We start from the raw sequence: 6,034 nt of genomic DNA, 5'->3' as shown, positions 1-6,034 counted from the left end.
AAACCTCCCTGCCGCTGTGTCTGCTCCACCACTGTCACCCAGAAGAGCCAGGGACACCTCGGCACACAGATCCCTGCCATCTACCCGTCCGCACCCGCATCCTGCTCCCAGCCATGGCCGCTCCTTGGCCTTCGCCGGTCACAGTAGCGGGGGCTTGGGGAATAGAACTGGGGGCACAGGGATGAGGGCTCGCTAGTGTTCTCAGTGTGGCCCCACATATTCACCTGCAAAACATCCCTGAGCCCTGATAGGTGAGCGTGCATGCCCACCCGGAGCTCATGGCTGGGCACGCATGAGTGGACTCAGCAGGGCGAAGGAGGTTTGCAAGGAGGCCCTGTCTGTGGGGGGACAGTGGGGCAGAACAGGTTGTTCCCCTTCCTGGTGACCGAGGGCCTGAAACCACATCCTCGCAGGCCCAGAGACCCTTTGTCCAGGTCAGGGCCCAGCGCCTGCCTCTGTGGACACTGCCTGGACAGTGCTGGACAGCCTGGCACAGGGTCAGTGCAGCCTGAGCCCCCGGCAGGGGCATGGCCGAGCAGTGGCTGGCAGCGGGGACCTGTTCTTCCAGCAACCTGGCCACAGGCCCTGGGCGTGGGGACCCAGAGGCCCCTCCTGCTGTGTCCTCTGTGCCAGTGACAGAGAACAGGCAGCTCCTGAAGAGACTAATATTTACTCTTCCGGTGGGGGCTGGCACTGGCCGCTTCCTGTGGCTGGCGCTGGCTGGCCTCGGGATGGAGATAGGGAAATGTCCCCTCGGACACAGGATGTAGGGTGAGACAGTCTGCGAGATGGGAACAGCGTGTCCCCAGACCCTCGGATCCGCCCCGCCCAGGCCCCAACACCTCAGCCAGGACAGCTCTGCTGGACAGCTCTGTGAGAAAGTTCACTCCAGCGCTGACCACCTCCGCCCCTCCTCCTGCTTGGCCCTGGGGCCAGCAAGGCTATTTCTAGGCTAGAAGGACTCGCACTGGGGACACCCCTGCCCGCTGCAGCTGCGCCCCTGCCCCGGGAGAGCCCTCTGAGGAGCGCCTTCTGTGGGAAGTCGAGCCAGGAACTGGCTCGGTCTGGGAAGCGGACGGTCTGCAAGGACAGCTCCCTTCGGCAGACTGGCTCCCCCCATCACCCCTCTCCCTTCTCGCCAGTAGCTGCCCTCGCCCACAGGCAGCCTGAGAGGTGCAACCCCCCTGGAGCTTGTCCCCTTGGGGCCGGGCACAAGTGACAGGACCGCTCAGGGCCACACGGGCCACCTTGTGCTCCAGGGGCTGACTGGCGCTTAGTAACCCACACCTAACTCCCACGCTGCCCACCCCAGCCAGCCATTCACACGGATTCCACACAGCTCTGCCAACAAAGCCTCTTACCATTTTGGTGCACACATGAGCAACCGAGCAGAAGTTACTTTCTTCTCGGCGCTAAGTGGTAAGGCCCCAGCCAAGGCGCATCAAGGTCTGGGGTGTGCTGCTGAGCCTCCTCGGTGGGTGCCACACAGCCATCCGGTCAAGCTTCCGCTTCCGTGAACGTTTGCCTCTACCCCGGTTACCTAAGGGTCTATTTTCCCGGACTGCGAACCCAAACTGAGACTCCCACACCGAGAGGAGCGGGCACGCTTGGTCCGCTATTGGTGGGCAAGGGCTGTCGGGTGCTGTAATAACAGGCATTTGTTTTCCCACGATTCTAGAGGCCGACGTCCATGGTCGGAGTCAAGGTGTGGAGGGGCTGTCTCCTCATCCCTCACCTGGCCTTCCCCATCTCCTAGTCTCTCTTCTTTTACTGGTTTTTGAGACAGGATCTTGATATGTATCCAAGGCTGGCTATGCTCACTATGTAGTCCAGGCTGGCTTCAAACTCACAGTGACCCTCCTGCCACAGCCTCCTGGGAGCTGGGATTACAGGCATGCGCCACACCCAGCCCTAACCGCCCCATTTAAGGGCCCACACTTACATCCCCATCGCACCTGAACTCCTGCACCTGTCTGCCAGGACTTTAGCGTAGGAGTCTGGGGCGACACCAAGCAGCACAGCTCTGCAGATGCGCTGTGTCTCTCCTCACTGCGGCTGCAGCTGGCCAATGGTTCCATGCCCACCCCTCCTGTGCATGCCGGCGACCCCCCCCCCGGCGTGGCCAGTGCCACCCGCCCGACGCAGGCACAAGTGAGCACTTCCTGCCTTGGTGTGTACCTCTCTGTGTGTCTCCATGTGCACTAGCTGGCGGGCTCTTCTCTTCTGTGACTCGTTCTTACTTCCGTCAGGATTGGCTCTAACTTGCTGATGTCCACAAACTGCTTGTCTACCCACCCTGACTGGTTCCGAGGACTGTATGTTCTGTTCTTATAACTGTGACGGTGGTATTTTATTTATAACCACATTTATCAATCATTTTGCTTCTGTAGTTTTGCCTGTGACATTTTTTAGAACTACCTTTTTCTTCCTTTGTATTATTTTTCGCTTTTTCCACACTGGGGATTGCACTCAGGGCTGTTTAATTTTTTTTTGAGACAGAGTCTTGCTAAGTTCGCCCAGACAGGACTCAAACTGGAAATCCTCCTGCCTCAGCCCCTTGAAGTGTGGGGATTACAGGTGTGCACCACTACAGCCTGCTAAGACATACCGTTCCACTCCAGGCCACGAAGAGATTCTCCCTATTCTTCAGTGAACTCCACAGATGCTGCTTACAACTTGAGCCAGCCTCTCAGGCGGCTCAGCAGGGCCGGACAGGACGCCCATCCTCCGCAGGCAGGCGCTGCCCACGCATGGCCAGCAGCTGGCAGCAGCACTTCCGGCACCCGGCCCACCAAGGCCAGGGCCCAGGAGAAAAGACAGCAACTCATCGGCCTGGGCTCCCCCAGAAGGGAACCTCGGTGGACCATGGCCCCCTTGGCTGCGTGGTGGGTGGACCTGGCCCCAGCCGAGGGACAGAGCCTGGGGTACTGTGACCAGCTCGCAGGGCTGGACTCGGCTTCCCGTGCCCACCAAAGCTCTGCCGGCCATTCAGGTGTTAATTTAGGAAGCCTCGCCTTCCTCCCGAAGTCGCAGCTGAGGACAGATGGCATGGAGCTGCCCGCCCCACACAAGCAGCCCTGGTGTGGAGGACAGGACCCTGCCTCCTCTCTGGGAATTCTGTCAGCTGCTACAGGACCAGCAGTGACCCTGGGCTGGGAACCTGAGACTGTGGCAGGCAGCTGCGCCCCCTGGCGGCCATCGATGATGTCACCGCCCCACGAGGGCAGCGCCAGGGCTGCTGTTGTGCTAAAGACCGTCTGAGCCCTGCACTTATCTAGGTGTTGCTGGAACCAAACGAGAGCCAGCGTCACTTCTCTCCACACCCACCCACGAGAAAGGATGCACAAGCCAGAACCTCTGGAGACAACACTGGCTTAGCAACAGTCAGATTTATTCTCCTCCCGCCCAGCAGCTGCCCACTTAACTTGCATATACACAACCGGCCTGCTGCCCAGTGCACGGATGTCCCGGGCCCGGGCTGTTAAAATGCACTGGTCCTGTACTCGGAACAGACCTTTGTGGCTCCACGGAAACAGAAGCTGGAAAGCAAGCACCAGAAAGGAGTCCAGGGAGCAAGTAGCCTCAGGGTTTAAGCTGCGTAGCGGCGTCCACCAGGCAGACTGACCTAGGCTAGTGCCACGATGGCCCTAGAGGGGCTGATGGAGGCAGAAGGGCTGGAGGCCAAGGGCACCACACACAGGTTAGGAGCAGCACGGGCTTCAGTTTCATGGAAAACGAAGGCGCTGTGAGGCCCAACCCTGCCGACAGTCACGGGGCAGATGTCCCCCTTCTCGCCATTCCGATTCTAATGACAGCCTTCTCCATGTCCCCACTGACGAGGTTTCCCCGGCAACAGAAGCCTGCTGTCACGGGGGTCCTGTGCCTTGCAGCAGGAGATTCCCGCTCCAGAGAATCTGGAGTGGACGATGAGCTACGCACACTGCGGCACCGCACACGCCTCTGTGTGGCCGGGGATGGGGAACCGCGGGGCCAGGTGACTCAGCCCTTCTCTGTGCGCACATGGGCCTGGACCCACCCAGGGCCCCCACTACCACACAGCTCGCCAAGGCCGCAGGTGATGTTGTCGTCATTCCCCCGAGAGGGAATCTGAGGCCGACGGGCAGCCACTCCACTGTGACTCTTGGCTGGGTGGAAGAATCCAGCTGTCCCCAAGCCACCCAGGGAGCTGCCCCGTCTCGGGGGCACATCCTGCTTGTCCCTCACCACCCAAAGCACCCACAGTGCACAGGCAGGGCTTCCCCAACTTGGGCAGGGCCCTGAGAGGGACACTTGGGATGGGAGCCACGTCTGACATAGCCGCATCCCTACCTGTCCACACCTGCGCTGTACCCTGGAAACCATAAGCAGGTTCTCTGAGGGCCTGCAAGGAACAGCCATGGTGGCCCTGGACAAAGGTGCAGCCCCACACCCAGGGGAGCCACTGTCTTCCACTGACAGAGCCCCAGTTCTGGTCCTGCCTCAGGCCCTGCCGCCCAGGCCCCAAGGCCCCGTGGCCATCATCTGTGAGCAGTGCTAGGCACCCACACACCCTCGCCCACCCTCTCCATGCCAATGACAGCTCCATCCGCCAGACTCCAGGGTCCCTGTGTCCCTGGGGTGGGGGCACAGCGGTGGAAAGAGGCGAGGGAGCCGGAGAAGGGGCTCAGAGGGAAGAGAGGGCAGTTAAAATGGCCCCCTCCAGCACTCCGACAGCCTTTCCTGGCCTTTCAAGAACTGCAGGTGCTGGTTCGCAGTGCACATCACAGGCTGCTGGAGTAACAGGGCGCAAGCCCAAGGAGCAAGCCCAGGACTCAGGCCGTGGGGCCTCTGGTCCCAAGAGGGACAGCCACCTCAACAGGCTCTCCTTCCCGTCGTCACACACGGCCGGTCCTGGGGAAAGCACACTGCATCCTCCACGGGGCACAGCCCTGCCCTGGTCCACGAGGGGACTGGGCACTGGTGGCAGCGCAAGACCCTGGGGCGTTTTACAGGTTCTGTCCTCGACACTGTTTCCTCTTCCCCAGATCCAGGCCTGAGGTGATGGGCAGGGAAAGCGAAGGCCCGAGCAGCAGCGAGCACAGGGCGGCCGAGCCCCTGCTGGATGCGGGACCAGCTCGTGACATGAGACCACAGGGCGCCACCACCTCTGTGCCTAAAGCCAACCCTTGGCCTCCTGAGCAAAACCCCCGGACTTCCTTTCCATCATCAGCCTCCCTCCGCTGGATTCCAGCCACGTAGGCTGCTGCACTCTCTGTTCTGTTTCTGCTGCAAAAGTGGGTCTCACACCCAAGGGGTGCAGACCGACCACGCTCGGCCAGGTGTGGGGCGGCTCCATCCGCTCCGTGGGCACCAGCAAGGCCACCTTCAGGGGCCATTTCTAACCTGCTGACTCGTGGGTCACAGCTCAGACACCAGAGCACATGGGGGAAAGGGCCACAGGACACCGGGCCATGCGAGATTCAAAATAAACAGATTTCTGCGCTGTTTTAGCCACGCTTCCTGGTGCTTCTTTTTCTCCCGTGTGGCCCCTTCCTACGTCCACGCCCCTGGAGGTTATCTCCCGGGAGACTGAAAGTTCACCTGCTAAGTGTAGGGAAAATCGCTGAGAAGCAACCTCGACGCTTACACCTGAGGATGCTGCCAAGATGGTTTTCACATCCAGATCCGAGTTGGGTTAAACAGAAAATTCCAGTACCAGAGAAGAAAGCTGCTGTGGCAACATTTCCCCAACCCAGTTGCAAGTCACCGAAATCTGTTTTTCCTAAAATGATTCCAAGGTAGCTCAACGACAACAGGCAGCAGCAATAAGCAAACACAGCTGAATTCTCCCAAGCCCGTCCTCATACCTGTCACGGCTTCCCCTTGTAAAAGCCACGGAACACGACCTGCCGCTCATCAAGCTGCACGGCCCAAGCCCAAGTGCTCCAGGCAGCTGTGCTCAAGCCCCTCAGATTCCAGACTTCTCAGACAACCCGGGGGTGGGCTCTGTAAGACGGGCCACCCAGAGACCTAAGGGACCTCACTCAGAGCCCTA

The sequence above is a fragment of the Heterocephalus glaber genome, unplaced genomic scaffold (genome assembly GCF_053883595.1).
Source record: "Heterocephalus glaber isolate CG9 unplaced genomic scaffold, H.glaber_assembly_v1.0 deba00001175, whole genome shotgun sequence".
In the NCBI taxonomy this organism is placed as follows: Eukaryota; Metazoa; Chordata; class Mammalia; order Rodentia; family Bathyergidae; genus Heterocephalus; species Heterocephalus glaber.
Note: the sequence above shows the minus strand (reverse complement) of the source record.